The 16,041-nt window shown below is 49.3% G+C and overlaps 1 pseudogene across 1 annotated transcript; it reads right to left on the bottom strand.

The window, feature by feature from the left end:
* Nucleotides 1–4,228: 4,228 nt before the first annotated feature.
* Nucleotides 4,229–10,146, bottom strand: LOC147367630 (large ribosomal subunit protein uL29 pseudogene; annotated as a pseudogene). Its single transcript, XR_015169262.1, has one exon. The product of XR_015169262.1 is annotated as a large ribosomal subunit protein uL29 pseudogene (transcript).
* Nucleotides 10,147–16,041: the final 5,895 nt, after the last annotated feature.

Genomic DNA, 16,041 nt, shown 5'->3' with positions numbered 1-16,041 from the left:
GTGCTTTTTTGGTCCATCTGTGTGTATTATTTGGAGAAATATCTATTTAGGTATTCTGCTTTTTTTTGATTGTTTTGTTTTGTTTTTTGATAAAATATATATGGTTTTAAGGCACTGAGTTTGTGGTAGTTTGTTACAGCAGCCCTGGGAAATCAAACAGTATCCAATGTTGAAGAAAAGTGGTGAGAGTGGACAGAGATGCTTCTTTAAATGGAGAGCACTGATTTTTAAATAACACTCATTACAATAACAATGGAAAGGAAAGCCATCCCCTGAAGTCCCGAGATGCGTCTGATCTGCACTAAGATGGATCTGGGCCCATTTAATCCTGATGCTTGCTACTTGAGAGCTGAAGGTGTCTTAGCGGATACTTCCAGCAGAGTGGTAAGAGGTGCTGCTGTCATTTTGCTTCTCCACTAAATTAGTTTTTGATGTGACATTTACTTTGAGCATTAGGGATTCCATACTATACTACCTGAAAAATCAGGACCCCTTGTTGACTGATTTTTTGGAAAAAATTACAAGAAATTCATCTAACTTAGAAGAGTGCAGCAAGGTGGAGACATGTTGCTCAGATTTCTCTAACACTCCGGAATCCAGGTTGAATCAAATCCATCTTTAAAGCTGGCCTGTCTCAGGGCCTAGTCCTTGTTCAGTAGGACTTGTCTTGAATGAGTTTCTGAGACCATAGGAAAGTGGGTTAATCCAGGTTTAGGGTGGGTTTCCTTGAAGAATCTGTCTGTGCTCTTTCTCTCGTTCTGCCTGTCTGTGTCTCTGGTGAGATGTCACTTTGGCACTTAAGCAAACAGGAGATGCTCTGTGGATCTTTCTCTGGTTTTCTTTCTGTCCTGTGACACCAGGCTGGCACTACTACCACCTGCCAGTCTCTGCTTTCTTTTGCTTTGAGTTTCTCACTGTGCTTTTGTTACATCTTGCAGCATAGAATCATGTGCTTATTTTCCAGCTGCCATAAAGTATTTGGGGAGACAGGTAAGTAAGTGTGGACATCTAAATCTGTTACTCTCTAGGCTTAGAGGTCCCTGGAACCCATAGCTGGTGCAGACGCTTGTGGGACACCCTGCTCTGATGCAGATATAGTCCATGAGGAACTGGCCACCAAGACGGCAGATCACCCAGCGTGTCCTGCAGTGCTTTGTACAGGGACACCCTGGTTCTGCCCTAAGTGTGGAGTGAGGCTCTCAGACCCGCAACATGCAGGCCTTTGGGGAAGGGAGATGCTATTTTGGAATGAATGGTTTACACTTATTCCCTCACTTCCAAATGTAGCTGAAGAAGCAGCGGGCAGCCCTGAGAAGTGCATGCTGGGTGAACGTGCATCTCCTGGCCTTGATGTGATAGAGGCGGGCATACCACAGAGGCTCTTTCTCACCGCTGACTCCTTGTGAAAGATGAGTCAAGGTACTGGGGCCTCCAGGAGTGCATTTCCTGCCCTTAGACTTAGGTTATTAAGGTTTCCGAGAACTGGGGTCTGTCTTTGGATTGTTTCTGCACATTGAATGTTGGCTGGCAGCCTCCTCTCCCCTCCAGTCTGGGCTCTCCTATGTAACCTGAAGTTTCCCCAGTGTCCCTGTCATGATGGTAATTCTCTGGTCTTTCCTATCTCTCTTCTCTGTGGTGAATCCCCCTGCTTCAGTTCTTCACTGCTGCATAACAAATATCCCAAAGCTGAGTCCTGTGAAACAACAGCTATGCTTGGCTCAGCACCCTGCGGGTTTGGGACCGCTTGGCCAAGAGGGTGTGTCCTCTCGGGACTCCTCAGGCGGTAGTGGTCACTGTAGCTTGGTCATCTCCACGTCCCCATCCCCACATCTGGAGGCTGATGCTGGCTTTCAGCTGAGACTTCTTTCTGCTGGTGCTATCTGCCAAGACCTGTGGCCTCCTTGTGTGGCCTGGGCCTCCTCAGAGCACAGTGGCAGGGGTCCACAGGGACAGCCTGCAGAAGAGCCAGCTGTCACCTCTCATGACCTGACCTCAGAAGACACATGGCACCACTTCCACCCCGTCCAGCATCTCAGATGCAAGTCACATGTTTGAGCTGAGGGGAATGGGGTTTGGGGATGGGGTTTCCATCTTTTGTTTGCAGTCATGTCTAGAATTTTTGGACATGTTCTAAAATTTCCACAAAGTCCTTTAGGGATTGTCTGGGTTTTCTGGGAGGCTGCTGTAATGAAGTACCACAGACTGGGTGGCTTAAACAACAGGAATCTGTTCTCTCCTGGTTCCAGGGCCCGCAGTCTGACTCCAGGGTGTCGGCTGGGCTGCTTCCTTCTCCGGGGCTCAGTGCAGAATCTCTTTCAGCCTCTGGTGATCCTGGCAGCCCTTGGTGGCCCTTGGCTTGCAGCTGCGTCACTCTGGTCTCTTCCCTGTCTTTATTCGGCCTTCTTTGTGCATCTGTGTTCAACATTCCTCTTCTTCCAAGGACACCCGTCATTGTCATTAGGGTCCTAGCTTCAAGGTGGCAGGAAGTGTGATCTCCCTAGGCAACTAGAAGGAAAGCAGAACAGAAACGTCCTCCACGACGCCCATCTTCAGTGGGGAGCCTCATGCCAGAGTGCAGAAAGGAACAGGTAAGAGACACAGGATGCTCAGGACTTTCCTCCTCCCAAAGGTCTGTTGGGCCAGGTGACCTCTTCTGGCCCAGCACACAGCGCATCTTTCATGGCCTTGCAGTGAGCGACGTGAGTGACGTGTGTCTAAGTCTTCACCTACAGAATGCCAGAGCAGAAGTGATATGTAAGCTCAAAGGAACATGGTCACCCCAGGTGGACAGGGGTGCCGTGGGGTACCCACAAAGTATGCTCTTTGGACTGGTCCGTAACTGCTACACCCAGGAAGAGCGGAGTTAATTCCAGAATGCAGAGCAAGTGCATTGCCAAGCACATCGTTTCATTCAGGGAAGGCTTTCTTTGTAAAATAAGACTCTCAGCGGTGCACGTGTCTTAACTAGTTTCAGCAGGGTACTCCCACTGCAGGGGATGGTGGAAAATGACCCAGGACAAACCTGGTCCCATGGGCCTGCTCCTCTGGGAACTGCTGTGGGAGGGAGAAACGAACTTCCTGTCCCTAGGCCCCTTGGTGTTAGGTCTGCTTGTGACAGCACTATGGCCCTTCCTCTCACTGACACATGTCAATCAGCATCTCACAAATGAACAAATGATCACTCAGCTTCTCTCACTCCTGAGTTACACATTCAAACAAGGGTTCTTCCAACTTTAAGACTTTGGCAATACTCCAAGATAAATAAGAGGGTGGACTTAAAAAAAAAAAAAAAGCTTCCAAATTGCTAAGAAACTTGATCCTGACTGTTATCAACACACAAAAGAAGATGATAATTATGTGACTAGATGGAGGTGGCCAATGAGGCTATAGTAATCTTATTGTAACATACAAATGCATCAAACCATTTGTGCACCTCGAACTTACACAATGTTATATGTTGATTAAGTGCTGTGCTGTCACTTCACTGGTGTCTGACTCTTTGTGACCCCATGGACTGTAGCCCACCAGGTTCCGCTGTCCATCAGATTCTCCAGGCAGGAATAATGGAGTGGGTTGCTAAGCCCTTCTCCAGAGGATCTTCCTGACCCAGGGATAGAACCTGTGTCTCTTATGTCTCCTGCATTGGCAGGGGGCTTCTTTACTGCGAGCACCACCTGGGAAGCCCATATATTGATTATATCTCAATTTTATTTTATTTTTTTTAAAGAAGAAGAGAGGTGGGCTCTGGGGTCAGAAGGCAGGGCTCCATCCTGATTACTTGCTGGGACCCTGGACATATTTACGAGCCTCAGCTTCCCCCATTGATTGGCTTGGTAACGCTAGGAATGCTACCTTTTTGGGCTCTTATGAAGATGAAGTGAGAGTCTGAATGTAAAATGGTCAGCACAGCACCTGACACAGAAGTGCTCAGCTGACGTTACTATTTCTATTACTGCTACTGTGAATGGCATTAGGAAAGGAAACGTCATAGAAGGACCTCCTTGACTCAGAGAGAGCATATTCCGGTCGGACTCAGGTGAACAACTGCACACCTTTTAGGAGGATGTGATGCACACGCTCTCAACGATGTGACTTTCCAGGACTTAGTCCAGTCGCACACACCCTGTGAGGCCATTCACAGTGGACAAAATCCGAGGTCCAGGTGCTCCCCACAGAGGAGGGGAGGCTGGGGACCCTGCCACCAGCCCACCCGCTCGGCTCTGCAGTTCACAGGCGGAGCAGAGGCTGTGCCCCTGACTGGCCCTTCAAGGAGACCTTGCTGCTGGGGCGGGGGCTGGAGCTAAGCACTGGTGGAGGCTGGAGCCCTGAATGTGGTTAACTCAAGATAAGATCTGCTCAGCTCTTCCTGGAGTGCTGCCCCATTTTCACAAAAATGACTTGGAATGTACAATTTTAAATTTATCTCCTATCTTTTCTGCCTTTCTCAGATCTAGGCTGTTGGGTCACTACGTCCTGGGTCCTGCTTGGGTGGCAGTGTCACCACCTAGGAGGCTCCATGTGCTGGCTAGACCCCAGGCTTGGGACCACCAGGACTAAGCTGAAGGTGGTGGCCGTGGAGGTCTCCTGGAAGGTTGTGGCTAGGCCTTGGTGTTCCCCCACCTTTATTTCTGTCTCAGCCTTGGTGAGTTCAAATATGTCTGTGGGTATCAGAGTATAAACTGGTGCTTGCCAACGTGCTTCTGAAATTTTGAGTGAATGCTGCTGTCTGACATTGTATGTGTGTATGCATGCATGCCAAGTGGCTTCTGTCGTGTCTGACTCTTTGTGACCCTATGGACCGTAGCCCTCCAGTCTCCTCTGTGCATGGAATTCTTCAGGCAAAAATACTGGAGTGGGTTGTCATGCCTTCTTCCAGGGGATCTTCCTGACCCAGGTCTCAAACTTGCAGCTCTTATGTCTCCTGCATTGGCAGGTGGGTTCTTTACCTCCAGTGCCACCTGGGAAACCTGTATATGTGTATATTCAGATTCAAATTATGGGAAATACTCTCTAAAGATCACACCCCTTGTGTTAAGGGGAGAATTCCTAAATAAGTCAGATGATCCAGGGCAGAGGGAACCTTTGTTGAAAGCTTCTGGGATTTAAGAAATGATCAAGAAGATGCTAGTCTGGTGCTTTGTTTTTAACATCCATAAAGTCTGCAAAATGTCCAGCCTGACCCCGACTTTGTTGGTTGAGCTGTGGGGTGGTCAGGCCGCTAGCCCCTGCCCTGTCAGGGAGGGGTGGGAAGGGGAGTGGACAGCTGGCCTCAGCCTCAGATTGTCCCCTGGGTGTGACCTGAGCAGCTGTCACAGAAGCAGGCTGCCAGGGGTCACCATGTTACGTCTGCTTAGTTTGGTCTAATTTTCAGCAATAAAATTTCCGCCAGAGCATGTGCTGCATGTGGGGTGAGGGGGGATGGGTGGTGGTGACATCTGTGTCCGGCGAGCCAGGCCAGACCGGCTCTGCCTCCTCTCTATCCAGATACATTCTCTGTACGAGCCTCACACTGCAGACAGGCGCTGGCATTCAGGCTGGCCTCCAAGCTAGCTAGCTGAGCCCATGTGAATTGAGGTTTGCGATCCTGACCCCATGGGAGGGAGAGGCTCCGTCCATGCGTGGTGTTCAGTGTGCAGAGTCCCTCCCAGGCTTTCCTGGGCCTGCTGGCTACTGGCTGCATGAGGGCAGTGGCCACCAAGATGGACCCAGCACCAGGGGGTGGGCGGTCCATCACCCTGCAGAGCAGCCTTGTGCTTGCCTGCATGGCCCCTCTGCCACCTACTATTAGCTTGAGGGAAGCTCAAAAGCCCAGTCATTCAGTCATGTCTGACTCTTTGCAACCCCATGGACTGTAGCCTGCCAGGCTTCTCTGTCCATGGGATTTTTCAGCCAAGAATAGTGGAATGAGTTGCCATTTCCTTTTCCAAGGGAAACATCCCTAAAATTCATTTCATTCCTTGTCACTGCTTTTGGAGAACTCCGCTCCACCCTCCAGACTCCAGCTTCCATGGGGAGTGTGTCACAGCTGTGGTCATCTCCCTCATTACAGTGCCTCCCGAACTGGAGTTGCATCAGATTCCCTTGGAGGGTTTGTTGGGGTTAAGGTTAGAGTAACACATTACTAGCAAAGTGATGCTCAAAATTCTCCAAGCCAGGCTTCAACAGTACGTGAACCACAAACTTCCAGAAAGCTGGTTTTAGAAAAGGCAGAGGAACCAGATATCAAATTGCCAACATCTGTTGGATCATCAAAAAAGCAAGAGAGTTCCAGAAAAACATCTACTTCTGCTTTATTGAGTGTGTCAAAGCCTTTGACTGTGTGGATCACAACAAACTGTGGAAAATTCTCCAAGAGACGGGAATACCATACTACCTGACCTGCCTCCTGAAACATCTGTATGCAAGTCAAAAAGCAACAGTTAGAACTGGACATGGAACAACAGGTTGGTTCCAAATCGGGAAAGGAGTACGTCAAGGCTGTATACTGTCACCCTGCTTATTTAACTTATATGCAGAGTACATCATGTGAAAGCTGGGCTGGAAGAAGCAGAAGCTGGAATCAAGATTGCTGGGAGAAATATCAATTACCTCAGATATGCAGATTACACCGCCCTTATGGCAGAAATTGAAGAAGAACTAAAGAGCCTCTTGATGAAAGTGAAAGAGGAGAGTGAAAAAGCTGGCTTAAAACTCAACATTCTAAAAACTAAGATCATGGTATTGGGTCCCATCCCTTCATGGCAAATAGATGGGGAAACAATGGAAAAAGTGAGAGATTTTATTTTTTTGGGCTCCAAAATCACTACAGATGGTGACTGCAGCCATGAAATTAAAAGATGCTTACTCCTTGGAAGAAAAGCTATGACCAACCTAGACAGCGTATTAAAAAGCAGAGACATTACTTTGCCAACAAAGGTCCATCTAGTCAAAGCTATGGTTTTTTTCAGTGGTCGTGTATGGATGTGAGAGTTGGACTATAAAGAAAGCTGAGCACTGAATAATTGATGCTTTTGAACTGTGGTGTTGGAGAAGACTCTTGAGAGTCCCTTGGACTGCAAGGAGATCCAACCAGTCAATCCTAAAGGAAATCAGTCCTGAATATTCATTGGAAGGACTGATGCTGAAGCTGAAACTCCAATACTTTGGCCACCTGATGGGAAGAACTGACTCCTTGGAAAAAACCCTGATGTGGGAAAGATTGAAGGCAGGAGAAGGGGACGAAGAGGATGAGATGGTTGGATGGCATCACTGACTCCATGGACATGAGTTTGAATAAGGTCTGGGAGTTGGTGATGGACAGGGAAGCCTGGCGTGCTGCAGTCCATGGGGTAGCAAAGAGTCTGACATGACTGAGTGACTGAACTGAATTGAACTGAACAGATTACCCTGTCCATGCCCAGTGTTTCTGATTCAGGAGGTCAAGGTGGGGCTGAGAATTCGCATTTGAAGCAGGTTCCCAGGTGATGGGGGTGGGGAGGACACCTGGGCACAAACCCCTCCTGGTGTCAGGGCTGTGAGACAGATTAGTGTTGCAACCCCACCCCGTGTCCCATGGAACCCTGGCTTTATGGTCCATGACAAGGGGTTTGTGGTTAAATAAATGTGGCATTGTGGCAGGTCCACATCTCTCAGACATTCCAGATACACTGAAGTGATGTGAAGTGAAAATCGCTCAGTTGTGTCCAACTCTTTGCGACCCTATGAACTATACAGTCCACGGAATTCTCCACATCAGAATACTGGAGTGGGTAGCCTTTCCCTTCTCCAGGGGATTTTCCCAACCCAGGGATCAAACTCAGTTCTCCCACATTGCATGCAGATTCTTTACCAGCTGAGCCACTAGGGAAGCCCACATACACTGTGATGGGATAAAAGTTTTTTTTTTTTTTTTCTTCTGATTTATTTGTTTTATTGATGCCTGGATGCTCAGTCCTTGACTGGGTACTCCCAGAGAGGGTACAGCGGCTCCTTCTGCTGCTGCTTCTTGGTCGTCAGGTTCTCTCCATGTGTGTTCAGTCAGCGGCGTGTTTTCTTGGGCCGTGGATCCAGGGGCTTGTACTTCTTGCCCTTATAGAATTTCCCGAGGTTCTCTTTCCGAGTCTGGTTAATGACAGTCAGTACATGGGTGATGGGTTTATGAACAACTCGGATCTTGGAGAGTTTGGAAGCCATGCTGCCTGTCACTTTAGCCACATGCCGCTGGGACAGCTCCACTTTCAGCTCCTCCTCCAGCTCCTCCTCCTTCTTGCCGTGAAGGTTTCCTGCCTTAATCTTGGCCATGGCTGTACAGTCTGCCTCTGCTGCCTTCTCAGAGGGAAGGAAGGGGTAAAAGCTTGGATGAATCCTGCAGGGTGGCACCAAGCTTCCTTTCACCCCACGTTCCTCAAAGCTATTTACATACGGGACACGTCTCTTGCACCATTCCTTCTACCCGGAGTAGGGGGTCCATCAGGCATTAGTTTGAGAAATGGATCCAGAGCTTTATTTGTCTCCTGAGATTCTGTGTAGTCTGAAGGTGGGACAGAGCCCCTCACCCTCCATTCATGACGTGCTTTACCTGCCAGGATGAATCTGACTTTGTGAGGCTGTGTTTGGGGGAGACATATGGGCTGTTCCTGGGCACCTTCCAGGTTCTTCCTCACCTCCTCCCATGTTGCCTCCTTGACTTTGGGGGGCTCCTGATGGGGGTTGCAGGAAGAGGGAGGCGGGGGTGATCAGCAGGGTTGGGGGTGCTCGGTAAAGTTTCAGGGCCCCCTGGACTGTGGACTTGCGGTGGGCAGAGCCTGTGCTCTGTCCAACCCCAGCCCCAGTCCACTGCCTTGAGTATAGAGCGCGCCCACTAATGATTATGGCCAATGATCCTGCCTGCCCATCCTCCTCCGGGTTAAAGCAGAGCTGGCCTTTGTGGAGACCAGTGAGGACTGCTCCAGGGCATATGGATCTTAGGAAATGCTTCTTGACCCTGCACACTGCCTGTGGAAACCCTGTCAGCGGTGGGACTCAGGGGCCTGGTGTTCTCCTGCCATGAAAGCTGGGCGGGCCTCTGGGCTTGGCGCTGACCAGCACCCTGGACCACACGGTTCCCAGCGCCCGGGAGGGCAGTAGCCCCGCAGCAGACAGTCAGACTTTCTCAGAGTCCTGCTCTCAGCAGACTCCTGGACAGGCCATTCTCTGTACCCCCTAGGGTTTCTGGGTTATCTGGGACCCCAAATGGGGTTGTGCTTCTGAAGTTGACAGGGTCCTCCAGACTGCCTGGCAGAGCACTGGATTGGGGGCGGTGGTCTATAGTTGGGCTGGTGTGCTTTGTGTTGCAACAACCATCTCTTTGTCTCTCTGTCTCTGTCTCTCTCTCACACACGATTGTATACATGGTCACTCAGGCTGGTCTCGTGCCCTGGAGGGCATGTGTGGGGGTGGCCGTGGGTGATCAGGCCACTGGGTTTTCCCCTCCAGCAATGACTGGGGCAGGATGGCTTTGCAGGAGGAGAGGGCTCCCTGTGGCCCGGGGCCTGCTGGCTGGCTGGGGCCTGCTGTCAATGTAGCCACTTCTCCTGCCCCCACTGATATCTTCGCTGGTGAAATGACAAGGCCTGAGGCCCCCAGGGAACAAACACATCTGGTTCTGTTATCAAACGCACTGTGCTGGGTGGAAAATTCCTTTTGTTTTTCAAGGAATCCTAAGATAATGTGACCCATACCTATAATATGTTGAGGCTAGGTTTTATTTGGGATGGTCTGAATATAGTTCAGAAATTGGTACCTTTTGGAAGCACATGTGTGACAAGCTGAGCAGGATCTGAAAAACATAGGGCCCAATTGTACAGATTCTAGTCCCCCTTTTTGGTCTTAGGTGATTCAAAGTCTGATTCATTCAAGGGCGGAACATCCCCAATCATCAGCTCCTTTTACTGATACAGGGAAATGCTGTGCATATTTTCTGAGATAAGCTGGGTGGATTTTCTCACATTTATGATCATATATCATGCGTTCTCTCTCTCCTCCCCTTTTAGAATTCCTTCCTTTTTCCATTCACAAACTTAGAAACTGTCTTGCAGCTTTGGAGAGGCTGGCCCTGGGCTGGGCGTGGCAGGTCCCTCACCTTCCTGTGGCCCAGAGGGGCCATCTCCTCACCTATCTCTCCTTGTATCTTCTTTATTCCCCTTTCCTGGGTCTGGTCTATGTCATCACCTATGATCTCCAAGTCTGAGAAGCAGAGATCCCTGTCTTTTTGGCACAGAGGGAATTCCTTTCCCATCTGAAATGAAGCAGACACTTCCTTTCACTCGTCTAGTGCCTTTTCTCATGGGGACAGTGTGTGGGGATGTGATCCGAGGTTGTGTGAAGATCAAAGGGCAACCATATCATCCTTGTGATGGAGGCATTACCAACAGGGAAGGAAGGACGCTTCCCTCCCCTGCAGCGGAGCGTCCTGACTTGGACTGTGCCAAGTCTCACCAAGCAGTGTGAGAGGGGAGGGGTAGGTTCAGGAGGAGTAGGTGTGCGTACTCAGTCGTGTCTGTTTCTTTGCAATCCCATAGACTATAGCCCGCCAGGCTCCTCTGTCCATGGGAATTCTCCAAGCAAGAGTACTGGAGTGGGTAGCCATTCCCTTCTCCAGGGGATCTTCCCAACCCAGGGATCAAACCTGTGTCTCCTGCATTGGCAGGTGGATTCTTTACTGCTGAGCCATCTGGGAACCCTTAGGAGGAGCAGAGGTGACCTCAAAATATGCTCAGAGTTGGGGGACAGCAGAGGCTGCTGGACTGAGTGAGGAGACGGTGGCGGAGCAGCAGGAGCTGGAGCCCGGCCCCAGGCCAGCGTCTGCTCTTTGTCCCCCTCGGTGACAACTTTGAAGGTCTCTTCCTCATTTGTTTTCATTTCCTGGGGGCAGCGTGTGTGTTTTTCTCCCATGGGGAAGAGTCTTCAGGTGGGACTGCTGAAGGTAGGTACAGGTTAAATAGGTTATCTTGGAAAAGAGGGGCCAGCCCCTGCAGGGATTCAGGACAAAGGGAGGAGCTGAACTCCTGTTCAGACCCTCGGGGTTGAGTCACCTGTTGTGGAGGCTGAAAGCAACGTAGAGAAGGAGCGGTTCCCAGTCCCTTTGACCAGAAACCATGCCTGTCCTGCTGTGGACTTCCCTGGAAAAATGAAAATACACCACCCAGGCTCCATTCTGGGCTATTAACATTTAATGTTAAAGTTTAATGGGGGGATTCCCTGGTGGTCCAGGGACTCTGTGCTTCCAATGCAAGGGGCTGACAGGGTTCAATCCCTATTTGGGGAGCTAAGATCCTTCATGGAGTGCTCCCCCCAAATAGATTAATAAAGTTTAATGGGGGGAGGAGGGGTCCAGAGGAACTAGTCCTATCTATCCAAACACCACGGGAGGGATGTGAATGTATGATCCCTAACCACTGTCCTCAGGTCCAAGAGCTTGGATTTGCTGCTGAGTCAGCAGAACGTCCTCATTTGCACTAGTTACTGTGCTATCTAAACTTCTGAATGACCCTCAACATCTCCCTGCAGAGCACTCATTAACCGGGAAGTGTAAAACAGTGACTTAACATTGGAGAATCCTGGCCAACTCCACCTTGACCAAACAACCACCAATATGGGACCAAGAATAGGAACAGACCAATGCAAGCACGTGCTGACACCTGCCCGGCGGAAGACATGACATCACTACTTGCAGCCTTTGAAGTGTGCCGGGGTCCAGCCCCGGCTGATCCAGGGTATACGAAGGAGAGACGGAGTAGGCGAAGATCAGGAAACAATTGCTTAATTAAACGTTAATTAAGGATATAAAGAGTAATAGAATAAGGATAGCTCAGTGAGGAAATTCAGTGGAGAAAAGAGGCTGAATAATTCAGCCAGAAGGTAAGAGAAAGAACGACATGGGGAGACCAAGTTTCGGTGAACAAGGTCCGCACTTTATTTTCCAAAGTAGTTTTTATACCTTAAGTTATGCATAGAGGATAATGGGGGAAGGGGTAGAGTCATGCAGCAAGCCAGGCTTTCTTCCTGCAAATTTATCATATGCAAAAGCTTAGGTGATTTGCATCATCTTCTGGCCCGGAGGCCTGTTAACATTTTAAGACCCTTTCTTCAGAAAACTTAGTTTTCTCTAAAGGTGATTGGTCAGGAGCCACCCTCCAAAAGCATTAGATAAAGTTGCATTCCTACAGAGCAAAGGTGTGGTGGGCTATAACAAGAAAAAGAATTAACTCAAGGGTCCCAGGTTACAAACATTAAAGCTACTACTTACACCAATTATATTAATCAGTACACTGCCAGGGACACAGCAGGTAAGGGATATGGAAACTTAGCAGCAAACATTGGCCCAACAAGTGAAAATCCCTTCACCAATACAATTTCTAATCAATCTTTTAACTACTCAAAAGAATCTGTGTTTAGACAGTTTAGAACATCTCCTGCCTCTCACAGTTGGGAGGCTCTGAACAATCACATGTGGCCAGAAAAACCTATTCAGGCAGGCTAGAGGATTTCCAAAGGAGTTTGTAGGTTGAAACACTGTCACCCAGGAATTATTAACTGGGGCCGTAAGCTAACTCTTTTTTCAGAGAGGTAGTGGGGGACAGCCCCCCGTAAAGTCAGAGGTGTAGGTGAAAGCACAAAGCAGAAAGTAGGCAGACTCTGGTTTTGGGGGTAGATGGGGGACTCCTGAGGCTCTATCCAGCCTTTGCGTATGCCGAGCCTCCTTCCTCATGACCTTTGTCATGGGCGGAGTTCCTCATGCTGGCTCCCGGCAGTGGTAGAATTCCAGTTGAGCTATTCCAGATCCTGAAAGATGATGCTGTGGAAAGTGCTGCACTCAATATGCAATATGCAATATGCACTCAATATGCAATATGCCGGCTCCCGGCAGAAGTGAATTATGAGGGAGTATCAGATAAACCTTAGAGGCTGAATTCTTCAGATGTCAGTGTCAAAAAAAAGTCCTTGGCACTAAACAGACTCAGGAATGATTTCGGATTAAAGGAGACTGAAGAGCTGTGACAAGCAACTGTGCCGAGGTCCTGGGCTTCCTTTGTCATGCAGGAGATCGTGGAGGCGATCAACAGAATCGCAGAATCATACTGTGGTCTGTATATTGGACAGTAGCTTCAAGTCTACCAATGTTAGTAACAGTTTTCTGATTTTGATTATTTTGCTGTGGTTTATGAAATCAGGGCAATATCTTTGTAGGAAATATTGACATATATAGTGGTAAAGAGACAGTGAGCCTGAGGCTTACGCTCAAGTGGTTCAGAAAAATACGTATAATTGAGGAAGAGTTAAAAGGATAAAACAAATGTAGTGAAATGGGGGAGCCGGCTGAAGGACACACAGGAATACTTTGTTCTACTATGCTTGTAACTATCCTGTGTCTGAAGTTTGGTCAAAATTTTAAACATTTAAAAAGATTTCTAAAACACAGTGGCTGAAGACAGCTTACGTCTCTCTCTAGGACACCAGTCTGGTCTACATGGTCAGGTGGGGACCCAGGATTGCCCCTATGCCGCCCTCTTACCACTTGCACCACAACCACAGGAAGGAAAAAAAAAAAAAAAACACTTGAAGCAGAAAGAAAGCAATTCCTGTTTGGGCACGTGACATGCAAGTCCACACTCCATTGGCTGGAGCTGGATCAGGTGACCAAGCTGTGTTGTGCTGCGCTGTGCTCGGTCGCTTCAGTCACGTCTGACTCTTTGTGACCCCATGGATCATGGCCTGCCAGGCTCCTCTGCCCATGGGATTTTCCTGGCAAGAATACTGAAGCAGGTCTCCATGCCCTCCTCCAGAAGATCTTCCTGACCCAAGGATCAAACCTGCCTTTCCTGTGTCTCCTGCACTGCAGGAGAATTCTTTACTGCTGAGTCACTGGGGATGCCCTAGGGAGATCAGAAATTTGGCGTCCACAAGGGAGATCTTGTGCAAAGGAGAGACGCTATTCCATGGAATAGGGGGGAGCAGAGTTGAGGGGACTAGCTGTCTTCCCTTTTCTTTAATTCAGAGGACGTTTGGCAAATGGCCATGGCCCTGGTGAGTCTTGAGGTTGTGCATCCAGTTCAGAGGTCCCACACCTCACTGCTCAACAGTGGCGTCTGCTGGGTGCCTCAAACATCCCAAACACATCGAGTCCAGAACAGCTCCTCCTCACCCGCTGTGGTCTTCCCGTCCTCCCTGTGCTGCCCCGCCCACCTCTCAGAGCCCTCCTGGTGTTCCTGCTGTCTAGAAAGTGGGTACATACCCCCACACTCCACACATCCCTCTTGACCTGATTCACATGCATCACTCTTGGCCAGTGTCTCCAGCAGCGCATTGCGTAGCTCTATGCCATGGGCGACACTCTATGTCATGATCTTGCTACAATGTGGGTGCTCAGTTTGGAGGGCTGGGCAGGGCCTGAGACTCTGCACTCTGACAAACTCCTGAGGGAAGCTGATGCTGCAGGTCTCGGGTGGAACTGAGCCCCTTGGAGATGAAGGAACTGGCACTGCTATTACCACAAGAGTACAATCACGGATGGAGGTGGATGGATCGGGGTGCACTAGCCTGTGGAGCTACACTTGTCTGAGATGGATGTCTTGTGGGGGTACTGTCCCGGTTCAAAAATGGCAGTATTTTGGAGAACATTGCCTCCTAAGTCCCTTCAAGTTTGTTTGCCTATGAGTTGGTGAGAAAAAAAAAAAAAGAAAACCCATATATTCCATGTCATGTGGCTGATGAGGGAAGTTTAGAACACTGAAGGACCTGGGGAGATTCAGAGCATTTCTTTTTTTATATACAATTTTTATGTATTTATTTTTGGTTGCATTAGGTCTTTGTTGCTTTGCGAGAGCTTTCTCTAGTCTGCAGTGAGCCGGGGCTGCTCTTTGTTGTTTGCATGGGTTTCCCACTGCAGCAGCTTTTCTTGTGGAGCACGGGCTCCAGGAAACGTGGGCTCAGCAGTTGTGGTGCATGGGCTTAGTTGCTCCGCTGCACGTGGGATCTTTTCGGACCAGGGATCAAACTCTGTCCCCTGAACTGGCAGGTGAATTCCTATCCGCTGCGCCACCAGGCTAGTCCAGAGCATTTCTAATTTCAAAGGAAAACAATGTATGAGCCATTGAGATTCCTCCCCTCTCAGCTAAGTGCTGTCTGGGCTGTGTCTCAGAGTAGCTGTCTAGCAGGAAGCCCAGGTCCTACTCAACATGCAGTGGTGTAAACTGGAGGTTTGCATGAGGTCTGGTAGAGGGCAGCCATAATCCCAGCTCTGTGATTTGCTTTGTCATCTTGGAGATGCCATTAGCCTCCTGGAATCTCGGTTTTACTGCCTGTAAAGTGGGCGGGAGTATTACAGCTGACACAGTGTTCTCAGTGGTTGGTTCTGGTCTTCCTGTTGCTGGCATGTCTCTGGATTCACAACATGCATCTCTACTGGTAGCAAACGCTACAGGAGCATCCTCTAGACCTGACTGACTTCTTAGAGGTTGCCCACTGATGGGGCTGAGAATTCTTCAAATTGACAGAAGTGTGCGACTAGTGCCTTCAAGCTTCATAGAAACAGGAAAGGTTTAGTGAAAGTGAAAGTTGCTCAGTCGTGTCGAACTCTGCGACTCCATGGACTGTAGAGTTCAGGGAATTCTCTAGGGCAGAATACTGGAGTGGGTAGCCTTTGCTTTCTCCAGGGGATCTTCCCAACCCAGGGATCAAACCCAGGTCCCCCGTATTGCAGGCGGATTTTTTTTTTTACCAGCTGAGCCACAAGGGAAGCCCCACATGGGAAGGGAAAGGTTTAGATCAAGGTGTAAATAGGTTGCTTTTCAGAGCTGGAAGCCATATTCTCCTTGACCACAAGATGGCGCACGCAATCATTAACTCCACCACGGGCGATGTTGGTTAGGGGCTCCTGCTGCTGCTGCTGCTGCTGCTGCTGCGTCGCTTCAGTCGTGTCCGACTCTGTGCAACCCCATAGACGGCAGCCCCCCAGGCTCCCCCGTCCCTGGGATTCTCCAGGCAAGAACACTGGAGTGGGTTGCCATTTCCTTCTCCAGTGCA

Source organism: Bos grunniens, chromosome 8 (assembly GCF_055505025.1).
Source record: "Bos grunniens cultivar Pamir isolate PY7600 chromosome 8, Bosgru_T2T1.0, whole genome shotgun sequence".
In the NCBI taxonomy this organism is placed as follows: Eukaryota; Metazoa; Chordata; class Mammalia; order Artiodactyla; family Bovidae; genus Bos; species Bos grunniens.
This window is presented reverse-complemented; position numbering and strand designations above follow the sequence as displayed.